This window comes from Heterodontus francisci, chromosome 2 (genome assembly GCF_036365525.1).
Source record: "Heterodontus francisci isolate sHetFra1 chromosome 2, sHetFra1.hap1, whole genome shotgun sequence".
Classification (NCBI taxonomy): domain Eukaryota; kingdom Metazoa; phylum Chordata; class Chondrichthyes; order Heterodontiformes; family Heterodontidae; genus Heterodontus; species Heterodontus francisci.
The window spans coordinates 185,317,544-185,344,953 of record NC_090372.1 but is presented as its reverse complement, the minus strand read 5'-3'; the positions used below and the strand labels follow the sequence as shown (position 1 = coordinate 185,344,953).

General features: G+C 44.3%; 2 long non-coding RNA genes across 2 annotated transcripts in view; one reads left to right on the top strand and one right to left on the bottom strand.

Moving 5' to 3' along the window:
• Positions 1–23,567, bottom strand: part of LOC137349343 (uncharacterized) — an 85,131-nt gene extending 61,564 nt beyond the window's left edge. The window contains exon 1 of the long non-coding RNA XR_010969348.1: positions 23,488–23,567. This is a non-coding gene — a long non-coding RNA (uncharacterized lncRNA). The remainder of the gene's footprint in view (positions 1–23,487) is intronic.
• On the top strand, positions 9–25,232 carry LOC137349351 (uncharacterized). The gene is made up of 4 exons (XR_010969349.1): positions 9–72; positions 5,380–5,498; positions 16,066–16,141; positions 22,457–25,232. It is a non-coding gene; the product is annotated as an uncharacterized lncRNA (long non-coding RNA).
• The last annotated feature ends 2,178 nt before the right edge of the window (positions 25,233–27,410 follow it).

Below are 27,410 nucleotides of genomic sequence, written 5' to 3'. Positions count from 1 at the left end.
CAGTCAGGTCAGCACTGGAGAGGATCAGCAGCACAAGACTGGGGCAGGCCTAGTCTCCTTCATGCTCTTGAGGTCTGTGATTTTGAATTATTTGCTCATACCTTAAGCTACTGCAGTGAGAGCTGTTTTACTAGCAGTCTGCGTATATCCTTTTATTTTAATGGGGGCCAATACCTCAGCCCTAGTTTCGAAGCTGATCCCAAAGCATTCAAGCCAGTATATGTTAAAACTAAAGTTTATCCTAACAGGTAAGGGTTAGTTTATTCAATTCATTTAAAAAAATACAGATGGAACAATATCAGCATGGAAAGAACTTTATCTTGTTCCCCCAGCTGTTCTTTCTTCTTTAAGTAAGGAGGTAAATGGAAGGAATTGAATAGCTCACGAGAGACGACTTAAAATCCAACCCGAGTCGCACACCTATATCCTGTTGAAAGAAATAGTTGTATTCATGATTGCTATCTACTCAAATTGTTTTGATCTTATTAACAAAGCATCAGACTGCTATGAACTTCATATCTGTAATGTGTTCTATTGACTGAGAAATTGCCAAGCTAGCTTGGCACTACTTTGTAGAGACCTCAGAAGGAGTTGCACTGATAGTCAACATGAAAATGGAGACCTCTGCATTTTGTTAGATATCTAACACAGAATGAAGTCCAATAATATATTTCGAGCTAAATTGATGATAAAAGTTTTAATCAACAGAAATTACATCACTGGAGGATGCAAATGCTTGGTTTCATATGAAATTCATTATTTTCTCTATTTTCTTCCTTCCCAGTTCCCTAAAACTTCTAACCTCAATGTCTGCTCATAGCCAACAAAGCAAGCAAGTAATCTTCAAACCCTCACTCTCATCCTATGCCAGTGTTGCATTGTGGCTTTTTGTCCAATGCTAAAATGCATTGTGCCAGTTTTCTCACTCAAGGATTGTCCCATAGACAACCAATAATATGGATTATTTTATCTGAGGTTCATACTACAGCTAGTAGCCCAGGAAAAATGGCAAAATGCATCACAGATCTGGTCTGAGTGTTTAACTTCCACCAAAAATTTACACCCACAACGTAACTTGTTTTATCTCTTTACAGGTGCTGGTGGACCTGCTGTGAATTTCCAGCATCTTCTATTTTTTATTCATATTTACAACATTTGCAGCTTTTCCTTTTAATTTTACTGTTCCACAATCCACACCCTGATGGCTTGTGTCTACAAGGAACTAAACTGAGAATTTAATGTATGTTCCTTTCATTGGATCACATGAATTTCTGCTATGCTGCACTCTTCCTAATTTCATTTATCTCTTGAAGCAGTCAAACAGCAACAATTACAAATTATGCTCCATTCAATTCTCTTAAACTTTGGTTCGCGGGTTGTGGGGAGGGGGGTGGTGGTTTTGGCTCACGCATCACGGGGCTTTAGATTACGGGGCAGTCAGCAGATTGTGAGGAGGGAGGCAGATCAGATTGAACACAGAAGGGACTGCAGCCTGCATTGCAGGTAAGAGAGAGGGCATTTACATCTGGAGGTGCTCTCGCAGCAACTTTAACAAATTCAAAATAAAAGATGGCCACAGCGGCCAAGCCCCATTGTGGAGAGGGTGTGGCCAGGTAGGCTGGGGGGTGGGGCATCCTAGACTGCTGGTCCCACCCCCTCCCCCCCCCCCACCCCTCAGTCTGTCACCAGGAGGCTGCCTGCAGGCAACTGCCAGGCTCCCGACGCTGTAGGCCTTAGTTGGACTTTGAATTATTTTAACAAGCTACCCATGTTGTGAGTGCATTTATTAGTATGTTAAATATTATAATTTTAATATATATTTATGCTAATATATATGCCATCACAGAAAGTGATGCACTATGAAGTGATTCAGTTCTCTTGCACAGTTAGTTAGCACGTGTAAGCTGAAGCAACAACAAGTCTTCATAAAAGCTTTGCATTCGAAACCTTTAGGCCTGCCCTTCAGCTTCATTTGCTGTAGTCTAGAAAGAGATAATACAATATGGTGACAGCTGTAGTGCATGAACAGCATTGATCAGCAGCTGAAGACGACTAATCATGTCAGAAATCCTACCTGAAGCACTGCGACTGGATCACAGCTCTCACATCGGGACAGCAATGATGTGAGTAGAGATTGAAGGTGATTTGAGGGCACTCCCAGTTTTGCCTTAAGCCAGCAAGAAAATTATTGGTAGTTTCAGCCACAGAGATCAGTGCAGTGTCATGTTTTGGAGCGGATTCCTTTCCGCCATCACCGCACTCGCACACCATTAGCCGACCCCGACGCCAGGGCCCCTCCCGCCTGCAAGCTCACAAGCCCATTCTGCAGCAACACAGCTCAGGGCATGGCTCCTGCTCGGCTCTGCAGACATCACAGCTTGCTGCAACTCCCCTCGGTGGGGAGAAAAGAGTGAAAGGCTTAGGCAATGGCAGCCATATTTCCAGAGATGGACTGGAAAGCACCTAAGGAGTATAGAAAGTGCAGGGGTGAAGTAAAAAGGGAAATTAGAAAAGTAAAGAGAGGACATGAAAAATTATTGGCAGGTAAAATCAAGGAAAACACAAAGATGTTTTATCAGTACATTAAGAGCAAGAGGATAAACACGATAAGCATAATGAGAGAGGAAGTACTAGAGGGTCTGACATCCTTGAGGAAGGATAAATCGCCAGGGCCAGATGGATTGCATCCCAGATTGTTAAAGGAAGCCAGGGAGGAAATAGCAGATGCGCTGAGGATCATCTTCAAATCCTCACTGGATATGGGCGAGGTACCAGAGGATTGAAGGTCTGTGAACATTATACCATTATTTATAAATGGTGTAAGGGATAGGCCAAAAATTATAAGTCAGTCAGTCTGACCTCAGTGGTGGGTAAATTATTAGAATCAATTCTGAGGAACAGGATAAACTGCCATTTAGAAAGCACAGATTAATCAGGGATAGTCAGCATGGATTTGTTAAGGGAAGGTCATGTCTTACTAAATTGATTGTGTTTTTTGAGGAAATAACAAGGAGGATTGATGAGGGTAGTGCAGTGGATGTGGTCTACATGGATTTTAGTAAGGTATTTGGCAAGGTCCCACGTTGTAGACTAGTGGGAAAAATGAAAGCCCATGGGATACAGGGGAATGTGGCTGGTTGGATCCAGAATTGGCTCAGTGACAGGAAACAAAGGGTAGTTTTTGCGAATGGAAAGCGGTTTCCAGTGGTGTTCCACAGGGCTCAGTATTGGGTCCCTTGCTGTTTGTGCTATATATTAATGATTTGGACTTTATTGTGGGAGGCATGATTGGGAAATTTGCTGATGACACAAAAATTGGCCGTGTAGTTGATAGTGAAGAGGATAGCTGTAGACTCCAGAAAGATAGCAATGGCTTGGTTGAGTGGGCGGATTAGTGGCAAACGGAGTTCAATCCAGAGAAGTGTGAGGTAATGCATTTGGGAAGGCAAACAAAGCCAGGGAATACACAATAAATGGGAGGATATTGAGATGGATAGAAGAAGTGAGAAACCTTGGAGTGCATGTCCACAGGTCCCTGAAGGTGGCAGGACAGGTAGATAGAGTGGTGACAAAGGCATATGGAATGCTTTCCTTTATTGGCTGAGGTATAGAATACAAAAGCAGGGATGTAATACTGGAACTGTATAAAACGCAGGTTAGGCCAGTTGGAGTATTGCGTACAGTTCTGGTCACCACATTACAGGAAGGACATAATTGCTCTGGAGAGAGTATAAAGGAGATTTACAAGAATGTTGCCAGGGCTCGAAAGTTGCAGCTATGAGGAAAGATTGGATTGGCTAGGGTTGTTTTCCTTAGAACAGAGGAGGCTGAGAGGTGACTTAATTGAGGTATACAAAATTATGAGGGACCTGGATAGAGTAGGCAGGAAGGACCTGTTTCCTCTAGCGGAGAAGTCAATTACCAGGGGCACAGATTTAAGGTGATTGGTAGAAGGATTAGAGGGACATGAGGGAAAACTTTTTCACCCAGAGGGTGGTGGGTGTCTGGAATTTACTGCCAGGAGCGGTGGTGGAGGCAGAAATCCTCAACTCATTTAAAAGGTACCTGGACTTGCACCTGAAGTGCTGTAACCTGCAAGGCTACGGACCAGGTGCTGGAAGTTGGGATTAGATTGGGCAACTAGATTTTTCGGGGGGGTGCAGACACGATGGGCTGAATGGCCTCCTTCTGTGCCGTAATCTTTCTATGGTTCTATGGTTCTGTCCGTGGTGAGTTCATATGGTTTAAGCAGAGGATTGAACTATGCTTCCTGGACCATGGGGTTGTGGATGCAGAAAAGCAGGCGACAAAAACTAGGATCGCCAAAGGAAACTAATGTCTGCACAGAATCAATACCTGTGATTTATCTGATGCTTACCAGAAGGATCCATCAAAGCTGTGGGCAACATTAGAAAATCAGCTTATGATTAAACTTCATTTCAGAGTACACTTGTGCAGTATAGACAGAAAGCCAAGGAGAGCATGGACAACTTTGTTAACCAGTACAGTGAGAAAGCAAAAGAATGCGACTTCTCTGATACTGAACTCTCAGAATGAATTATGGAGTTGGTGATCGTCTCCACTCCTATTGAGGCATTCCAGAAGGTCCTCCTGGAAAGGCTGAAGAGAAACAGCGTGGAGAATATGCTACAGAACGGGAGTAGATACAAGGCAATTATCGCAGGGAAACAGTGTTTGCCAGCCTCAGGGTCCAAAACGCCTGTTGGTATGATATCCAAGGCACCCAGGCAGAACAAGGTGTGCAGTAACTGTGAGCTCTCCCACCAACTGCTCAGATACCTGGCATATGCAGACATCTGCATGGTTAGCGGGCTTAGCGGGCACTGGACCAAACTTTGCAGAAGATCCAGCTGTAAGAACGCGGGAAGAAGTCAGTGTGGGTGGTGACCAAGCAGCAGAAGTACACCACCCAGAGATGAAGGGAGGCAAGACTTTTCCTTGCATCGCCAAATGCATCGACCCATCCATGAAATGAGGGAACGTCTGATCAAAATGAATCAGATGGATCGAGATGGCAACACTACAGGTGAACAGCTATTTCACACAATCATCCTCGTGGAACTGGTCCATTCCACGAACAAAATGGAAGCTTTTGCAACCCTCCAGATCGTCTGCCCAAATGAGGCTGGATGGCATCAACTGAGGGTGAAGATTGATACAGGTGCAAGTGCTAACACTCTTCCTTTCTGCATTCCCAAGGACATGTACCACAAGGCATCGAAGTCTGTGGTCCAACCCACAAACATGAAGCTTACGACATACAATAGCTCGACAATAAAGTGCCTAGGTTCCTTAGACTCAGAATAAAAACAGAAAGTGCACAGACCTGAAACGTTAACTCTGTTTCTGTCTCCACAGATTCTGCCAGAGCTGCAGCATCGGAAGGGCCTGGGCATGCACCAAAACCTGGAAGGAGCGAGTAGCCAGGATACACCATAGGCTGAGCATGTGGGAGCAGCGATCTCTCTCCATTATGGGTAAGAACCTGGTCATCAGGTGTGAGGCGCTCACGTTGTGGCTGTAGGTGGCGCAGGTCTGGCCCATACCCCACTCCTGCACTGTGGCGGTCACCCGAGCCATTTTCCGCTTCATCTGGGGATCCAAAATGGACCGGGTCCGGAGGTTCACGATGTTCAAACCTCTGGATGAGAGCGGGAAAAATGTACCCAACATCGCCCTCATCCTGATGACTACCTTCATGTGCGGCTGCATCAAGCTGTGTGTAGACCTCCTGTACGCAGACTCCAAGTGCTGAGGTTCTATCTGTTCCCGGTGTTGCGAAGGATGGGCCTGGTCACGTTGTCACGGAACGCTCCATCCAGTTGGACTGTGCCGTACCACCTATCCTTCGTGGAGCAGTTTCTGCGGAAAAAACACCTTTGACCACCAATCCATCAGGCAGTGGTCTGCAAGGAATATCCTCAAGGCCCTACGGGAAAAGGAGATGGTGGATCCTGTCGGATGGTTCCCTGAGCAGACTGCCAAAGTCATTTGGCGGAATGCCTCATCACCAGAACTTTCAAACAAGCACCAAGATGTAGCTTGGCTGGTGGTGAGAAGAGCCCTCCCTGTCAGATCCTTCCTGCACGCCCGAAGTCTCACCCACTCCACACAATGCCCTCGAGGTGGCTGTGGTGGAGAAGAGACGGTTGCCCACCTCCTTCTGGAATGTGTCTTTGCAATGCAGGTGTGGAAAGAAATGCAGTGGTTTTTGTTGAGGTTCATCCCAAGCAGCTCTGTAACACAGGAGTCTGTGCTCTACGGGCTGTTCCCAGGGACGCACACCGAGACAAACATCAACTGCTGCTGGAGGACTATCAATTCAATGAAAGACGCCCTTTAGTCTGCCCAAAACTTGCTGGTCTTCCAGCACAAAGAGTTGTCCACGACCGAATGTTGCAGACTGGCACATTCCAAGGTCCAGGACTACATGCTGAAGGACGCACTAAAGCTTGGGGCAGCCACAGCAAAGCATCAATGGGGAAAGACCACTGTGTAAGGTCCCCCCATCAAGCTGAAATGAGGGGCTGGATCCATGGAAAACCCCTTGAACTGTATCCGGAAAATATTTGTTTGCTGTAAAATGTACATGGCATGTAAAATGAAATGGAAGGGTTGTGAGGCAACACACTCCTGTATTGAAGGAAACTGATCTTCTTTGCACTCTTTGTATTGTTTGACTTGGTGCTGTTTGGAACTGTTTTGTAATGTATTTTTTACAGATTTTTATGAATAAAATATAATTTGAAAATTTTAAAAAAGCTGCCAGACCTGCTGAGTATTTCCAGCACTTTCTGTTTTTAATTCAGATTTCCAGCATCCGCAGTATTTGGCTTTTATCCTTCGACTTGGAAAGCAGGTACAAAGGGTCAACATGGTCTATTAAGATATTCTACATAGTGGATGTGTCAGGACCAGCAATAGCAGGGTTGCCAGCGTGCAATGAACTTGACATGGTCACCATCCATGAGCTGGCCCAGTCAGAAGACCACAGAAGTCAAAATAGGTGCAATCCCATTGGATCGGTACAAGACCTTCAGAGGTTGTACCTGGATCGGTTTGACACAGTTGGGAATTTCCACGCAGATGCAGTTCTACACCCTAAAGAAGGTGCAATGCCATCAACTGACATGCCGCAAAAATGCAGCATGCACATTCAAGGAAAGTTGAAGATGGAACTTGATGGAATGGAAAAACAAAGCATCATTTGACGAATGCAACATCACACAACTGGTGCGGTTCCATCACTATGACAATCAAGAAGGATGGTTCAATTTGACTATGTTTAGACCCAAGAAGGTTAAACAACACCTTAAAGAGATGTCCTCACAAGATATCAATACTAAAAGAGATAATCCAACATTTTCTGGAGCAAAACTATTTTCCAAATTAGCAGCAAGGAACGGATATTGGCCCAAATGCTTGTCAAGAGCTAACAATGTTCAGAACTCCTTTTGGCAGGTACTGTTTCCTCCATTTACCATTTGGTCTGTCGGTCAGCCAGGATATATTTCAACAGCATACGGACCAGATAACGGAAAGAGTCCTGGGTTGTGTGTGTATTGCGGATGACATCGCCGTAGTAGGACATACAGAAGAAGAGCATGACAGAAACTTATACTTATTAATAGAGACCACCAGACACGAAGGTGTGATTTTCAACAGCAAAAAGTGCTCCATTAAGACTGATCACATAAATTTTTCGGTGCCATTTACTCAAGCTCAGGCATCTGCCTGGGAAGATCTAAGACATCCAGTCAATGCTGAGACAGCAAAACAAGGACAACCTACAAAGGTGTCTAAGTCAATTCAAAGTCCTTACTGCATACATACCAAGCTTTTCGGAGAAGGCATCTCCACTAAGGGAATTGCTGAAGAAAAACATGCCATTCCTATGGCAGGACCATCACCAATATGCTTTTAATGCGTTGAAACAAACAGTGTCAGCTGAGTCATCAGTACTGATGGTATGTCTTCAGCACTATGACCCTTGGAAGGCAACAGCATTAGAAGTGGATGCATTGCAGAAAGTTCTCTGTGCATGTCTTCTTCAAGATGGCAAACCTATCACATTTGGTTCAAAAAGTCTGTCACCAGCACAAGCAAATTACTCCAATATTGAATGAGAGACTCTCGTTCTTGTCTTCAGGATCACCAGGTTCCACATGTACTTATTCATAAAAGACTTCACAGTCGAGACAGATCATAAGCCGCTGGAGATGATCTGGAGAAAACCGCTCATGAGTGCACCACCTCGAATCCAGAGGTTACTCATCAAGATTCAGGGCTACAGCTGTGATGTCAGATACAAACCCAGTAATCGGATGATCTTTTTGGACACTAAGTAAACTGCCCAACAAAAGGAAGGTGCGAGAAATGCAATTTGACTTCCAGATCGATGAAGTCTGCACATGTTTGGAGGATGTCTACGATGCAGATCTCATGTGCTTCGGTCAAAACAAGATCGAGGAACTCCAAAGGGAGACTTCTCAAGACCCCAACTCTGAGCTCTATGGGAAGTAGTTGTAGAGGGTTGGCCAGAGACCATTCAGAAGATCCGTACGGATCTAATAACATATTGGTCATACAGAGACAAAATCAGTATATCCAATGGAGTGCTGTTCAAAGGATGCCAAGTACTCATCCCAGCAACACTTCAGTCTGGCATACTTGACCAGGTCCACCAAGGACACATGGGAATAGCAAGAACAAAACAACTCGCCCACGAGTCAATATTTTGGCCCGGCATCAACAAGAACATTGACCAAATGGTGATATCTTGTGATGCATGTCAGGAACACCAGGCTAGTCAACAGAAAGAGCCTGTCCAACCACATACCATCATTATCATGGATCAAGAAAGCAACCAATCTGTGCTTTATGGGCAGAGAAGACTATCTGCTAGTGGTTGATTATCACTCCAAATTTCCTATTGTGCAGAAGCTTTGAGATACACCAAGTACAGCAGTGTCCAACATTGTTAATGCCATCTTTAGTCTTTTTGGTGTCCCAGTAGAAGTGGTGTCTGACAACAGCCCATAATACACCGGAAAACCGTTCCAGGATATGTGTGAACGATGGTCCATCAACCATATCACATCATCACCCAGGTATCCTTGTTTGAATGGGATGGCTGAATATATGGTCCGGGCAGTCAAATCGCTGATTTAAAAGTGTTCAGAAACTGGTCAGGATATCCAAGTTACATTATTGCAGCTTCGCACATTGTCATTAGACTCCGGATTGTCATCACCTGCTGAGATTATGTTTGGTCAACCGCTGAGAACCACAATACCAAGTTAACATCTCACCAAGTCGTCCTTGATCACAGACCAGTTACGTCAGAAACAAGACAAGCTGAAAGACCCAGATGATGTGCAGAATTACTGCCACGTTGGCCAGAAGGTGAGGGTCCTTCACCAACAAGAACAGCCATGGATCCCAGCAGATGTGTCCAAGTTGTGCAAAGAACCATGTTCATATAAGGTGACAACACCAAATGGTGTGGTACTGCGAAGGAATCGATCTCACCTCAGGGGACTCTCTGCTAGCTATGCACAAGGCAACCAACCAGCATTGCCTATGCATACCCGCATACGTTTTGAAGAAGAGGAGACAACAAGCAACATACCGACAACTGAGGACAATCCTCCCAAACGCAATCCTCAGGCGGAGAGGATGGACTGTTCGACAATAGACCCACAAGTCATTGTCACAAAGTCTTGTTGAGTCAGCTGATGACCAGTACGGTTCCAAACAAATACTACACCTTGAGGTTCCAAATGTTCTTGTTATGGTTGAATGTTTTATGTAAATAATGTTATAGTTGTCACATTTCCTATATCTGATAAGGGTTGCTTATTCATATACATATTTGTTTGTTCGTTAGTGTCATCTTCTTCCCAGAGGTTGACTGCCGTGGATTTTCAACTCTGTTTGTCCTGTGCCGCTCTTACACATTCTGCAGAGGTCAGCTGCATCCAGTCCATTATTTCCACCATCCATTTTCTTCTCTGCTTCCCTCTCCTACATTTTCTGTCAATGTTTCCTTCTAATTATTGTCTCTGTCTACCTCCTGCTCTAATGATGTGACCAAAATATATCTTTCTCTCTTTTGATGTTATGCACTAATTTTCTCTTTACTCCAGCCATTTCCAGCTCTTCCTCATTAGTCTTTCTGTTTGTGTAGAATATGCGGAACATCTTCCTATTTGTCCACATCTCGTATGCATTCAGCTTATCAATACTCTCTTTGTTGTCCATGGCCGGGATTTTATGTTGGGCAGACGGGAGCTGGCCACCAGCTGAAAAGTCAGTGGCGAACCCACTTCCCCTTCGCCTGGGGATCCGTTCCGTATTTTACGGATCGCCAGGCTTTAATTGTTCCGAGGTGGGACTTCCACCCGCTTAAGGGAGGAAGTCCCACCTCATTAAGCTGCCGGCCAATTGCTGGGTGCAATCGGTCGGGCCCCGGCGAGGCAAGGGTGGTCGGATGGGGGGAAGGGCGGGTGGGGGCGTGCTGGGTGCTGGGGGTGGTTGGGGTAGCGGAAGTGGCCCTCCATTGGGCACCCTGTGCCTGATGAGCAGGGCACCCCCCCCCCCCCACCCCGGGACAATCAGCAGCTGCCTAGTTTTCCCAGGTGGCTTTTACTGGCTCCAGGATGCCCGCTTGCCACGCGTAAAATCGGCGTGGAGGCAGGTGAAAGCCCTTAAGTGGCCGTTAAGTGGCCTGGGGCAGGTGGACCGTTTTTCGCCCCCCACCTCCTCCACCACCCCCCAACCCCGCCATGCGTAAAGGGTGGAAGAGGCGGGAGCGGGTCAGGAATGCCTCCTGGAGCCTCCCGCTCCATTTTACACCCACCCCACTCCGCCACCATCCCACTTGTTGGGGAGGCTTAAAATTCTGGCCTTTGTCTCCAAGGCATATAACATAGATGGCAGACATTTAAAGGAATATTTCCGAATGCACAAAATAGATACATTTCAACGAGAAAAATAAATGCAAGGGTGGGACCAGCCATCCGTGGTTAACTAAAATAGCTAAAGATAGTATCAAATTTAAAGAAAAAGCCTATAATTGTGCAAAGATGGGAGGCCGGTCAGAAGATTGGACAGAATATAAAAAATAGCAAAGAAGGACTAAAAGATTGATAAGGAAGGAAAAATTAGAGTACGAGAGAAAGCTAGCTAGAGATAGAAAGACAGATAGTAAGAGTTTCTATAGATATTTAAAAAAGAACAGTTAATAAAGTGAGCGTTAGTCCTATAAAAAGTGAGTCTGGGGAATTGATAATGGATAATAAGGAGACGGCAGATGAATTGAACAGACATGCTGCATCGGTCTTCACTATTGAGGATACAAGTAACATCCCAGTATTAGCTATAAGTCAGGAAATGGAAGGGAGGGAGGAACTCAAGAAAATTGCAATCACCAGGGAAGTGGTACTGAACAAATTGTTGGAACTGCAGGCTGACAAGTCCCTGGGTCCTGATGGACTTCATCCTAGGGTGTTAAAAGAAGTGGCTAGTGAGATAGTTGATGTGTTAGTTTTAATTTTCCAAAATTCCCTAGCTTCAGGGCAGGTTCTGTTAGATTGGAAAATAGCGAGGTAACTCCTTTATTCAAAAAGGGAGGGAGACAGAAAGCAGGAAACTACAGGCCAGTTAGCTTAACCTCTGATTTAGGGAAAATGTTAGAAGCTATTTTTAAAGATGTTATCGCAGGGCATTTAGAAAAATTCAAGGTAATCAGGCAGAGTCAACATGGTTTTGTGAAAGGGAAATCATGTTTAACCAATTTATTGGAGTTCTTTGAGGGAGTTACATGTGCTGTGGATAAAGGGGAACCGGTGGGTGTATTGTACTTAGATTTCCAGAAGGCATTTGATAAGGTGCCACATCAAAGGTTATTGCAGAAAATAAAAGCTCATGGTGTAGGGGGTAACATATTGGCATGGATAGAAGATTGGTTGGCTAACAGGAAACAGAGAGTAGGCATAAATGGATCATTTTCTGGTTGGCAAAATGTAATGAGTGGTGTGCCACGGGGATCTGTGTGGGGCCTCAACATTATATAATTGATATAAATAACTTAGATGAAGGGACCGAAGATATGGTTGCTAAATTTGCTGATGACACATAGGTAGGAAAGTAACTTGTGAAGAGGACATAAGGAGGCTACAAAGGGATATAAATAGGTTAAGTGAGTGGGCAAAGACCTGGCAAATGGAGTATAATGTGGGAAAGTGTGAAATTGTCCACTTTGGCAGGAAGAATAAAAAAGAAGCATATTATCTAAATGGTGAGAGATTGCAGAGCTCTGAGATGCAAAGGTATCTGGGTGCCCTAGTGCATGAATCGCAAAAGGTTAGTATGCAGGTTCAGCACGTAATTAGGAAAGCTCATAGAATGTTATCGTTTATCACGAGGGAAATTGAATACAATAGTAGGGAGGTTATGCTTCAGCTATACAGGGCATTGGTGAAACCACATCTGGAATACTGTGTACAGTACTGGGCTCCTTATTTAAAGGATGTAAATGCATTGGAGGCAATACAGGGAAGGTTTACTAGACTAATACCTGGAATGGGTGGGCTGTGATATGAGGAAAAATTGGACAGGCTAGGCATGTATCCGCTGGAATTTAGATGAGTAAGAGGCAACTTGATTGAAACATATAAGATCCTGAGCAGTCTTGACAGGGTGGATGTGGAAAGGATGTTTCCCTTTGTGGGAGAATCTCGAACTAGGGGTCACTGTTTAAAAATAAGACAGAGATGAGGAGAAATTTTTTCTCTCTGAGAGTCATGAGTCTTTGGAATTCTCTTCCTCAAAAGGCAGCAGTAGCAGGGTCTTTGAATATTTTTAAGGCAGAAGTAAATAGATTCTTGATAAGCAAGCGGGTGGAAGTTTATCGTGGGTAGGTGGAAATGTGGAGCAATCAGTTCAGCTATGAACATATTGAATAGCGGAGCAGGCTCGAGGGGTCGAGTGGCCTACTCCTGCTCTTAATTCGTATGTTCGTACGACAAAATGTAACACCTCAGCATTCTTTTCCTCAGAATGAGGTTCTGTTTCTTTGATGTTAACAAGTCCTTCATTCTGACAAAGCTGTTCGTGGCTATCTCGATTCTCCTTCGGATCTCACAATCACATCTCCCATCATCTGTGATAATCTGCCCAAGGTATGTGAACCTTTTCACTTGTTCCAGGACTTGTTCATTTACTTCAATTTTCTTCAACTTACTTCTTGGTTTTCTTCACATTCTTTCTTAATCCATGTTCCACACTCCTTGCATTTACTTTGTTTACAATTTCCTGCAGTGCCTCTTCTGACTCTACAATCAATGAAGTGTCATCTGTGTCTCTCAAGTTGTTGATGTTCAACCCACCACTATTGCAACCTGGTAGATCTTCTATGTCTCTAAAGATAACTTCACTGTACAGGTTGAATAGTTTTGGGGACATAACACATTCCTGATGCACTCCTATTTTGATTGGGAAGCTGTCTGACATGTTGCTATCAAGTCTCATCACAGCTAATTGGTTCCAATATAGATTCTGAATTATCTTTTAATCATTTCTGTCAATTTCTAGTTTGTTTAAGCACTCCATTATTTTCTGATGGTTGACTCTATCAAATGCCCTCTCGTAGTCTATAAAGCATACATACACAGGTTTTTGCACTTCCAGGAATTGTAGGTTAGTACGGAAGTATGAATTTGGAAAATGGCGAGAAGCGAGGCATAATTATTAAATAATGTAAGATTCCGATGTATGGAGGACAGTGGAAAGAAATGTCAAGCTGTTTTAAAAGCTTAGGTCAGGAAATATTCTGACCTTTGGCTGCTTAGAAGCTTGGATAAGCGTTTTTGTCTGTCGAACTCTATAATAAGACCATAGCAATAGATAGAGAACTATGTTATGTTAACTATGTTAGATAAAGGGTCTCCTGTAGTAAGCAAAAACAACATGCAAGAGGGACATGTAAGTTTGCAATACAGTAACGGACACTAATTAAATAATGGCAATCTAATCAGGTCAATAATAAAATAATCGTAAACTGATCAGGTTGGCTAAGATGAGGTTTCGCCCTACTCAAGGGTAAACTAATCAGTCACCTAATACGGCACAAGGCTGGACTCAAAACAGGTATAAGATGAAGAGGCTTGTGACCTTCAACACACAACCAAGAGAACAGGAGTTAGACTATGGTCTATCAGACAACAGAGCAGGAGACAGCACCCCAATCAACTGAAGAGTCCGGAGCTGGTGTTCGTAAGAACAGAGTGTGACTACTGCCTTGCTAAGTACCATTTTGTTTTACTACTTGTGCTTCCACTTAATAAAGTTACTACTGCTTGTACCAAATGCCTCGTACCCAGAGTGGTCAGTGACTAGTCAGAACTAAAGGTCCCAAACGTTGACTCGAACTTACAATATCTTTCAACAACTACTCTCAAGTTAAAGGTACCCTTTCTTGTTCCTTTCTTTGGTCTGAATCCGAACTGACTATCATCTATCTCTGCTTCTATAGACTGGTCATTTCTTTCCAAAATGATTATTAAGATCATTTTCATCACATGGCTCATGAGGCTTATTGTCCTGTGCTCTAAACACTCAAGGATTTTTGGTTCCTTGGGAGCTTAATGAACACTGACTACATAAGATCTACAGGTGTGAATCCTGTAAATTTTGTTGCAGAGGTCTGTCAGTTTCCCAATGTTATCATGTCGGGCTTTCAGCCATGCTGTTGGCATTTCATCGATTCCTGGTGCTTTCTTTGCTTTCATCTTTTTGATCGCTGCACTGACTTCTGCCTCTATTACCTCTGGTCCTTCTTTTCCCTCTGATGGTAGTAATTCACTTCTGTCTTCATTGTCATACAGCTCTCTGATGTACTCCACCCATTGTTTCTCTACCCTTTCTTTTTCAGAGAAGTTCACCTTCTTTGCTCCTTATACAGCCACTATTTGTAGTTATTCTTTTCTTCTTATCTGTCAGTGCTTTAACTTTCTCATGCAATGCTCTCATATTGTGCCTTTTCTCTAATTCTTCTATTTCCTTGCAACGTTCTTCATACCACCTTTCCTTGGCTGCTCTACATGTTTTTCTTATCTGCTTTTCTATTTCGTCATATTCTTCTTTATTGTTCTTATTCAGTCTCCTTTTCTCCATCATATCTAATATTTCATCAGTCATCCACTCTTGATGTTTCCTTTTCTCTTTCTTAGGGACTGTCTCTGTTACTGTGCGCTTCATGCTCTGTTTTGACCTTGCCCAATGCCTTTCTGTCATTTCCTCCTCACTAAGATCTTGATCTGTCCCTTCCTGAAGTAAAGCTTCATACTTTTTAATAACCTCCACGGCATACTTCTTCATCATATTTTCCTCACTCAGTCTATCTAGGTTGCCTTGATCTTTCAGAAGATTTCTTTTCAGGATTTTCAGCCTGATCTTCATCTTCATTACAAGCAGGCAGTGATCTGAATTGATGTCTGCACTTGGGTAAGTGAAGGTATTTTTGATGCTGGTCTTTACCTCTCATTGATCATCAGAAAATCTATTTGATTTCTGTGAACATCTCCTGGACTCCTCCAGGTGTTGTTTGAAGAGTGTATTCAAGATGACCAAGTAGTTTTCCTCACAGAACTGTTCACCTCTGCTCTTCTTCATTCCTAGTCCATAAACTTCTATCACATTTCCACACCTCTCTCCCACAACTTTTGTTTTCAAATTACCTATGGCTCTCAAGATGTCTCCACTCTTCACATGCTTCAATGCTTTTTGCACCTCCCCATAGAATACTTCCACTTGATCCTGCACGGGCACATACAGTTGTAAACATACAATGTTCATAGGTTTCACTTTAAATTTTGCCATAATCACTCTCTCTGATATTGGCTAATACCCCTGCATTGTTCTTGCTTGGGTTTGAGACTGGCATTATCAGATTGTGGTCTTCTGAGTTTTGTCAGCCCTCATTATTCACCCGGCTATCCCTACTTCCTAGTAAGTCCTCTTCTTCCCTGTTCCTATTTACAGAAGAAATCTCCACAGGAGACTCGGATCTGCCTATTTTACGACTACTGTCCACACTAGATTCTGTAACAACTACTTGGTGAGTACCCTGACTGTTCCAAGGTAACTGGCCATTTGTCCTTAAGCGTCATGGCACTGCCCTAGATGTGTCACACATTTTGCTGTTGCACCTTGTGAGCCATTGACTCTGAATAGTGGGTTCTTCTGCCTCAGCCACCAGTTCAGGCTTTGTGCACTTGAAAAGAGTGATGCCCCTTGTACAGCATCTTGCAAAGTTGCTGTTTTCCTCAATTAGTCAAGCACCCCAGGCGAGGCGAGGTCCCAGGGTGTGCCCGCTGGTGTGCACTACCAGCTCCTTGGAGGCATAAGTAAGAGTTGTGTAGCAGTGGGAAACCAATGATCCTTGTCCACACCCATTCTGTCATGGATGCGCAGCTGACAAGGGTACAAAGGGACTACTCTTCACATACTACACCATACACCCTACGTGTTAATATTATACTACATGGGATTGGTATTTAAGGGAAGGGGGATATAATATTCACTTTTCCTTCCACAGTTACCTGTGCGGCATTTTTTGTTTTCCATACCATCCATCCTTAAGGCTGTTGTACTACCCAATCACTAAGACCTTGGGTTTTCTAAGGGAAGGACCACATGCATTATTTGTTCTCATTATGGATCATGGAAATAAATTCACCCATTTCATGCAGAAGCAGGTTATTTGTAATCTCATTCAAGCCCTCCTCTGGCAAGCGGCTTATTAAATTCAACATGGGGCGGGGGGGGGGGGGGGGTGGGATGGGCAGTGGGGGTGAGGTGGGATTGTTCACCTCATTGTTGGTAAATCTAATATGTCTGTTAGAGCAGATGTGGAAAACCGCTTGCCACTTTCTTCCTCCTCAGCATCATTTAGTTGTGGGTAGAGAAAAAGAAAGTGAAGAGATTTTATAACATGTGATATTTACTGTGATATTTACTCCATAGCTCTCAAAGGTGTCTGATCATGTTGATTGCTAGTGTGTTTGTGTTCCCACATCTTTATACAGGCCAGCTCCGGATGGTCCAGACAAACCTTCCACTGCTATTGGCCGTCCTAAGCCTTCATCCCCCCCAAAAAATTTAGCTATATGGCTCCCCAGCATCTCCATGGCTGACATCAGTTACTTGGATAGACTAGAAAAACTGGGGTTGTTTTCCTTAGAGCAGAGAAGGGAATGGGGACATTTGGTAGAGGTGTTCAAAATCATGAAGCATTTTGTTAGAGCAAATAAGGAGAAATTGGTTCTAGTGGCAGGATGGTCAGAACCAAAGGACACAGATTTAGGGTAATTGGCAAAAGAACCTGACGTGATATGAGGAGCAAAAAAATTACACAGTGAGTTGTTGTGACCTGGAATACACTGTCTGAGAAGGTGGTGGAAGCAGATTCAATAATAACTTTCAAACGGAAATTGGATAAATATTTAAAGGGGGAAAAATTACAGGATGATAGGGAAAGAGAAAGGAAGTGGAACTAATTGGATAGCTCTTTCCAAGAGCCAGCACAGGCATGATAGGTTGAATTGCCTCCTTCTGTTCTATATCGTTCTATGATTCCATGGTTTCCCTTAATAGGTCCGGATCTATTGACAGAGGATACAGCACCAGTAGTCTGAGATTCTCTGTGGTTTTAGACCATCTTCTCCTCTAACAAAGAGGACATGACTATTGCAGTAAAAGCTGAGCAGTCTTTTTTACAACAGTTTGACACATATAGTTATTTGAGCAGCAAAAAGCCAGAAAGCTGTGGTGAGTTAAGGGAAGTTTGCTCATGCATGGCACACTGTGAGAGAAGTTTGATTTGCAGGTGGCGGGTGACGGAGGATGAGAAAAAGTATCAAACGTTCAGACTATAGTCTCAGACTACCATGAGGGTAATGAATGAATGCATGCCACAAATATAAAATAGTGCAAAGAAGGTCCGGTGGAAGCATCTAGCTTATCTTGGCTGATCTGGTGAGGTCATTAAGCTCCTTCTTACACTTTGCATGACTCATGGGTGTCAAGGAGATGGAACACACTTCCATATCCATCTTGATCCATGGAGTTCATGCAAAATGTTTTATGGGTCTGTGCCTCTAATCCTAAACGGCCGATCCCTTCTGCTTTGCGTCTCCATAAAGAGAACATCTAGGACTCTAGCTGACATCCTTCTTGCCCAGGTTTCCTGATTTCCCCAGTGCTGCCATTGGTCCTTTAAGCAAGAGCAGGTTTTATCCCTGCTGCTTTATTGGGCCTCCATCTCTTCTCCAGGTATTTTCAAATCCACAGCTGAGTCTGACTTCCATTATGAGCACTTTGGGACCAAACTCCAAGTCCTTCACAAATACTCCACTCCATTTGGCCTAGTTGAGACTCTGCAGGCCAGATTTACATAACCTGCACATCTCTCTGCATTTAAATTAACTAATCCTGCAATGTGGAGCAAGCAGAATTGCTGCCCCAGCTCACTGTCGGCACTGTTATGATGCCATCAGAATTTCAGGCCTAATGATTCTACAAGACATTTGTATTAATGCAGCAGAATGAAGTTACTCTTTTTTTGTCTTTGGCAATCTTATTGCCTCCCTGAAAAGTTTTGACTCCTTGCTTGGGTATGGTTCCATAGGTGGCAATTATCCACCAAGTGACCATTAGAAAGAAAGATTTTCATTTATATAGCACCATTCATGACCTCAGGACATCCCAAATTGATTTACAACCAATTAGATACTATTTTTAAAGTCTACTCATTGTATATATGGAAACGTGACTGAACTCTACCTCCCTTGACCCACCCTCCCCCTCCCCCTCCAACCCTGCTGTCTCTAATTTGTCAGACTGATTGTCCAATTTCCAGTACTGGGTGAGCAGAATTTTCCTCCAAATACATATGGGGAAGCCTGAAGCCTTTGGGCTGAACTTTACCAGCTCTTTGGGGATGAACTGGGATAAGGGAAGGCTGGCAAAATGGCAGGGGAAGGCGTTTGTTGGGTGCCCGATGTCTTCCTGCTGTCATGCTATTTTGCCAGCAATGGGAAAGCTAGCAGACAGCCCGCCCACCCAGAGCCCAATTGAGCCACTTAAATGGGGTACCGCCTTTTTGGGCACTCTTTGGCCCACAGAGGCACCTCCCCCATCACCCGCGGCGGCAATGGGCACTCCAACGGCCTGTCCTCAGCGAACCCCAGTCCCCCACCCCTCGCCAATGCCCGCCTTACCAACTCTGGTGTCCCCAGATCCCACTTAGCTGACTTTGAGGGTGCACAGCCATCAATGCGCCCTCATCCTCCAGGTGCAGTCCCAGCAGTGGCCATCATTAGCAGTGGCGCTGCTGAGGTTGCTGAGCTGCCGACTTTCTGATTGGGTTGGCAGCTCTTCACGACAGGCCACTGTCCTTAATCGAGCCCTGCAACCCCAGCGGCAGCCACTTACTTGGCTGCCACTGGCAAACTGTGGCCCCGGGTCCCGCTGCCAGCCAAAGCGGGGTTGTGCTACCGCTTTCGGCCCCAGTGGTAGGCCCCCGCCACCTCTGCTAAATTCAGCCCATTGTCTTTGGTCCCTGCCACAAACCCTGCTCCCTAGCCACCAACGCCATTCCTCTCCCTGGTAATTGTCTAAGGCTGAACCAGACTATTCAGAACCCTGGTGTCTTATGTGACCCTGAGATGAGATCCAAACACATATCCACTCCATTCCCAAGACCACCTATTTCCACCTCCATAACATCAGCCGACTCCATCCCTGCCTCAACTCATCTGCTGCTGAACCCTACATCCATGCCATTGTTAACTCTAGACTTGACAATTCCAATGCACTCCTGACTGGCCTCGCACATTCTACCCTCCATAAACTTAATGTCATCCGAAACTCTGCTGCCAGTGTCTCAGCTCACACCAACTCCAATTCACCCATCACTCATGTTCTCGGTTCCTGGATAAGCAATGCCTTGATTTTAAAATTCTCATCCATGTTTTCAAATCACTCCATGGCTTCACCCCTCCTTACCTCTGTAGCCTCTGCCAGCCCCACAACCCTCAGAGATATCTGAGTGAGACAATAAATAGACACAGACAGAAACTGTGGTTGTTGAGGTTAGGAGGGGAATGATTGAAATGTGTAACCTGTTAATAAATGTTTATAAAAGTGTGTAAAGATTGGCTCCAGTTCTATTCTTCACCAACTGGCTTTCTGAAAAGGAACATGGTAATAGAGTATGGTTTCTTAAAGGTGAAGATTGGAGACTGAAAAAGAAACTATGTCAGCCACAGCGCATTTGATAGAACTGTCACCTCTGAGTCAGGTTCTGAGATTCAAATCCCACTCCAGAACTTAAACATAAAAATCAAGGCTGAACCTGCAATGCCCTCGTGAGGAAGGTGCTGTTGCTCAGATGAAATGCTAAGCTGAAGCCCTTTCTGCCCTTTTTAGATGGACATAAAAGATCCCATGGTACTATTTCAAAGAAAAGCAAGGGAGTTATCCCTGGTGCCCTGGTCAATATGTATCCCTCAATAAACATCATACAAACAGATTATCAGGTAATTATCACATTTCTACTTGTGGGAGCTTGCTGTGTGCAAATTGGCTGCTATGTTTCCTACATTACAACTGTGACTATACATCAAAAGTTCTTAATTGGCAAAGCGCTTTGAGACGACCGGTGTCTATGAAAGGTGCTATATAAATGCAAGTTTTTTAAAAATCTTCATTCCCCTGATTCTAGTCCCTTGAGCATTCCCAATTTTAATTGCTCCAATAGTGGTGGCCCAACCTTCATCTGCCTAGACCCTAAGCCCTTGAATTCCTTCCCTAAACCTGTTCACTCTGTCTCGCTTTTCTCCTTTAAGATATGCCTTAAAACCTAGAAATGCTGGCTATACTCAGCAGATCTGGCAGCATCTGTGGAGAGAGAAACAGAGTTAACGTTTCAGGTCAGTGACCCTTCGTCAGAGCTGGCAAATATTAGAAATGTAAAAGGTTTTAAGCAAGTAAAGCAGGGGTGGAGCAAGAGATAACTGACCAGAAGGTCATGGAGCAAAGGCAAATGATATGTTAATGGTGTGGTGAAAGACAAAGCGTTAGTACAGAGAGGGTGTTAATTGACAGAAAAATGAACAGCCCTGGCCGCCCCCCCCCCCCCCCCCCCCCCCAAGCACAAACATGAAAAAAAAAGTGGCTAGGCACAGTAGAAACAAACTAAACAAGCCAGGGCTGTTCATTTTTCTGTCAATTAACATCCTCTCTGTACTAACTCTTTGTCTTTCACCACATCATTAACATACCGCTTGCCTTTGCTCCAAGACCTTCTGGTCAGTTATTCTCTGTGACCTTGCCCTATCAACACCTCTTTGGTTATTTCTTGCCCCACTCCTGCTTTACTTGCTTAAAACCTTTTACATTTCTAATATTTACCAGTTCTGAAGAAGGGTCACTGACCTGAAACGTTAACTCTGCTTCTCTCTCCACAGATGCTGCTAGATCTGCTGAGTATTTCCAGCATTTCTTGTTTTTATTTCAGATTTCCAGCATCTGCAGTATTTTGCTTTTATTTTGCCTTAAAACCTACCTCTTTGACCAAGCTTTTGGTCATCTGACCTAATATTTATGTGGCTCGGTGTCGTATTTTGTTTTATAATGCCTCTGTGAAGCAGTTTGGAAGCAACAAGTTGCTATTGTAATGTAGCAGAAATTATTCAGACATGAGCCTTGAGAGTGACAGTCAATGAGTTATTTATTTATGAGGCAACAAATCCATTGCCTATCTTGTAATCAGTTACCACCCAGTCACACACAGTTTCAGCATGTGGCTTTAGATCACAATTAGAAGCAGAAATCCTGAGGTCTTTTCCTCTCTTATCCCTACTGCTGTTCCAAGTAAAATCAGTTAATTCAGCACAAACCCAGAGTTAAACCTAGGACTTTACTGGCTGAGAATAGTTCAGCTTAGCTGATGGATACTGTGGATTTTGGTGCCAAACTCAATGATGCAGTTTTCACTAATTTTTGCAGCTACATATGGCCACATAGTCTAAGCCATCCTTTAGCACCTGCCATCCATCTGTTGGAAAGATGCTATCCTTCTCTGGTGCTATTGCTCCAGCAAATCATCATGTCCTATCTGAAAATCAGAATAATTGAACAACTGCTTTCTGACTTGTCTGAAAACATTAGTGTTTCTCATGTGCACCCAGAACCAGCAATAGCCCCTTAAGTGGTTATGCTGTCAAGAGCTAGGCATGGAATCTTCCACACCCCCTTCCTTAGTTCCTCCTTCTTATTAGTTCTGGCCACTTCCCTCAATGTCTGATTGTCATTTTTCTCAGCTGACGATAGGCAGTCTGCTCAACTTTTCTCATTGCCCTCTTCCTAGCTTATGAGAGAAGACCAGCAATGCATTTCAACTGTTCCAGAAGACAGAGGATGTGACACTTTTTCATCTGTGAACAAATACATGCGAAGGAGATGATCGCAGCACAAATGGTATTACATTTTAATGATGAACAATAAGATTCAGTTTTTCATTACATCCTGCTACTTGCTTAGAAGTATTTATTAGAATTGATTGCATTAAACATCATTTTTAGGAAGAGAAGAAAAAGCCTTTGGACCCAACAAGGCTACCCTTTATTGGCAGTTCGCAATCCCAATCCTCGGTGGCTTCCCTTAGCCTCCCTGTCCCCCAGTGCATTGACTTTTAAATCTTCACCTTCATTTTCAAATCCCTCCATAGTCCCACATTCACTCTTCTGGCTCTTGTCTCCTATTTATCTAATTCTATCTATTCAGAGCTCGCAGACATCACACACTTGTGAGCTCTGGAATTCTCTTCTTAAAATCCCTCCACCTGGCTACTTTTCAGCTTTAAAAAAAAGCTTCCTGCAAACCTACCTCTTTGATTGTGCTTTCAGCCATCTTTCTTTGGGCCTCCTTGTCTCGAGAGACAATGGGTAAGCGCCTGGAGGTGGTCAGTGGTTTGTGAAGCAGCGCCTGGAGTGGCTATAAAGGCCAATTCTGGAGTGACAGGCTCTTCCACAGGTGCTGCAGAGAAATTTGTTTGTCGGGGCTGTTGCACAGTTGGCTCTCCCCTTGCGCCTCTGTCTATTTTCCTGCCAACTACTAAGTCTCTTCGACTCGCCACAATTTAGCCCTGTCTTTATGGCTGCCCGCCAGCTCTGGCGAATGCTGGCAACTGACTCCCACGACTTGTGATCAATGTCACACGATTTCATGTCGCGTTTGCAGACGTCTTTATAGCGGGGACATGGACGGCCGGTGGGTCTGATACCAGTGGCGAGCTCGCTGTACAATGTGTCTTTGGGGATCCTGCCATCTTCCATGCGGCTCACATGGCCAAGCCATCTCAAGCGCCGCTGACTCAGTAGTGTGTATAAGCCATCTTACCTAATGTTTATCCCACTCCTGTTCATGACCTCTGGCTCCCCTGTAAAACATCTTGGAAACATTCTGTTACATGTTCCTATAAAAGTGCAAGTTATTGTTGCAATTGCTTCTTAGCCCCATTTATACTCTACTTCAATTGCCTTCCTGGTAACTTATTCCACAAGTTGATTAGCCTTTATGTATAAAAATGTTGCGCTTGACTTCCTTTCTTGCTCCTAACTTTCTAATTTTTAACTTCTGTCCCCTTTCAGTGTAAACAATTCGCCTGAATTACCTCTGTTGACCCCCATTAGTTAAGTCACCTCAGAATCTCCACTTGCTCAAAGAAAGCAAGCCAAACCTCTTTAACCTTTCCTCATAACTTCAATCCCTGACACCCTGCTTACCTGTACTTTCTGAGAGGCAATAATATCCTTCCCATGATTAGACAACCAGAACTGCACATAGTACTGTAGGTGGAGTCTAATCAATGCCTTATTTTAATGACAGGTTCCATTTTCCTTTCCTGAAACTGGATAGAATCAGCTGTGAGCAAATAACTATTTTCTTGGGTCAAAAACAAAACAAAATGTTCATAATCGGAAAGCATTTTGGCTGCCCCATAGGTGATTCCAGTCCCACACCAATGTGACTGATTCTTAACTGCCCTCTGAGGTGACCTACCAAGCCATTCAGTTGCACGAGGGATGGACAATAAATGCCAGCCTTGCCAGCAATGCCACGGCCCAAGAATGCTTTAAAGAAGTAACATTGGGAAATCACAATCAATAAAAAAGCCCAGAACACTCAACGCGGCAATGGCAAAAATCTGAATCTATGAATGGGAATCTATTTTTGCAATGTAGGGAGCCATAGCACATGCCATGCAACATGAATCATTCTACTAATTTAAGACAAGAGAAAGGCAAAGTCATTAGGGGCGGCACAGTGGCACAGTGGTTAGCACTGCAGCCTCACAGCTCCAGGGACCCGGGTTCGATTCTGGGTCCTGCCTGTGTGGAGTTTGCAAGTTCTCCCTGTGTCTGCGTGGGTTTTCTCCGGGTGCTCCGGTTTCCTCCCACAAGCCAAAAGACTTGCAGGTTGGTAGGTAAATTGGCCATTATAAATTGTCACTAGTATAGGTAGGTGGTCGGGAAATATAGGGACAGGTGGGGATGTTTGGTAGGAATATGGGATTAGTGTAGGATTAGTATAAATGGGTGGTTGATGACTCGGTGGGCCGAAGAGCCTGTTTCAGTGCTGTATCTCTAATCTACTTATCTTAACAATTTTCTTTAGCTTGAAGGCAATGAATGTGATATTAACGGGGAGTTAGGAAGGGTGCAGGAGAGCCTGTTACCAAGCAAAGAACCTGGCAAGGCCACGAACATGGAGGCCCTGACAATCATTTCCTGCTTGTTGGAGAGGATTTATAATTGAGCCCAATATTTGCATTTTTGGAGCTTTTCAGACTTCACCTGAATTTTGAAATTAATTCTTCTGTTAATTATAATATATTCAGAATAGTTAACTGTTCTGTCTGGTTAAACCCTATATCAAAGCGCAGTAACAACACAAGTTCCAGTAATTTGGTCTGTCCCTCCGCTAGTGCAGCAAGCACCTTATTTGTCTTTATTTAATGAATCTAAACACTGACATGACAGTTTCCTAAATTTATCCAACCAAAACCCCAAGGATGAGAATGATATTTTACTGTTTAGCACATAACTTGTCTTTTTTTGGTTCTTTGCTGTAATCCAATTATTTTACACACATGGATATTTTCCATCTGTTTCTTGGAATTGATAGGGACAGGAGGGGGAATGGGGAGGAGGGAAGTGACAGGGAGACAAGGGAAGAGGAGCAGAATGGAGCAAGGAGATAGTGGGAGTAAGTGGATGGGGAAGAGTGAGTGGGGAGGGGAAATGGAAAGGAGAATAGGATCAGAACAGAGGAACAGAAAGGGGTGGTGGATGGAGCAGGAGAAGGGAATGGGTTCAGCAGCAATAAGGGCTGGAAGGCACATTCCTCCAGGGCCTAGTTATACGCTCAATGGGGTGGGATTTGTTACCATCTCCATCTTTCTGCTAAATACGAGGAGGCTACCATCAGCATTGTCACAGGCTGCAGTGGGAAGGTAAGCTTCAGTGGTGGGGATGGTGTACACGGGTGGCAACAGATTTTGATTGTTTACTTCACGATCAGCGGACTGTCACACTAAAAATAAATTCTGTGGAGTTTCCCACATTATAAAAATGTTACAACTTTGGACTGCTCACAGGGAAGCTCGGGGAAATGTCTGGGGACTAGTGGGAGGAGTTGATTCATGGACTGGAGAGACAAATCAACAATATTCTGGCATGGAACTGTCAGCAGTGAATGCATGAGCCAGGAAGTAGCTCAGGGAAGCCATGTGTGTTTTATGTGAAATTATCCCTTCAGGCTTTGTCAATGTATCGTTTATAAGTATAATGCTTAATGGCTTCTTAAAAACCTGACATAGCACAGCATAGTCTAAATTTCAGTTGGTGATCACTTACTGCTGCTGAAACACATACTGCAATCCTGTACAAATGTGCTGTTATATTCCTAGAATTACTGTGACAGGGATTTAACACTGTACATGCCAATCATAACACCACCTGCAGGTGTAACAAATAGTGCAGGTAACTGTAGACACTTTTAAAATGTTTTTTTTGCTATGTAGTGTCAATGTACATTGCATTTAAAATGGAATGGCAAGAATCGTGAGGCACTTCATGTTTTCTGTATCGAAGAAATCTGAACTCTATTGTACTTCCCAAAATGTGACATTTGAACTGTTTTGAACTGTTCTGTAATATATTTTTACAAATTTTCATGAATTAAGTATATTTTTGGAAAAAGAACATGGGTTTTATACACCAGGTGGTGAGTAACACCGTTAGGGTGACGGTGAAAAATAGTGAAGGAGGCGAAGGTGACCTTGAAGGTAGACACCAACAGAGCCATCTCCAGCTTTGCTATAGGAAGTCAGGGATTCTTGGTCTACACGGGGCAGTCCAGTGTTTGTCGTCACGTTGTTGCTGTACGTAGCGCAGGTCTGGCCCATACCCCACTCCTGCGCTGTGGCAGTCACCTGAGCCATTTTCCGCTTCATCTGGGGATCTAAAATGGACCGGGTCCGGAGGGACATGATGTTCAAATCTCTGGACAAGGGCGGGAAAAATGTACCCAACGTGGCCCTCATCCTGACGACCACCTTCGTGTGCGGCTGCATCAAGCTGTGTGTAGATCTCCAGTACGCAAACTCCAAGTGTCACTACGTGCTGAGGTTCTATCTGTCCCCGGTGTTGCGAAGGATGGGCCTGGTCACATTGCCGCAGAAAGCTCCATGCAGTCGGACCGTGCCGTACCACCTATCCTTCACGGAGCAGCTTCTGCGGGAAAACACCTTTGACCACCGATCCAACAGGCAGTGGTCTGCAAGGAATGTCCTCAAGGCACTACGGGAAAAGGAGACGGTGGATCCTGTCGGGTGGTTCCCCGAGCAGACCGTCAAAGTCATTTGGCGGAATGCCTCATCACCAGAACTTTCAAACAAGCACCAAGATGTAGCTTGACTGGTGGTGAGAAGAGCCCTCCCCGTCAGATCCTTCCTGCACGCCCGAAGTCTTACCCCCTCTGCACAATGCCCCCGCGGTGGCTGTGGTGGGGAAGAGACGGTTGCCCACCTCCTTCTGGAATGTGGCTTTTCAAAGCAGGTGTGGAAAGAGATGCAGTGGTTTTTGTCGAGGTTCATCCCAAGCAGCTCGGTAACACAGGAGTCTGTGCTCTACGGGCTGTTCCCAGGGATGCACACCGAGACAAACATCAACTGCTGCTGGAGGACTATCAATTCGGTGAAAGACGCCCTTTGGTCTGCCCAAAACTTGCTGGTCTTCCAGCGCAAAGTGTTGTCCATG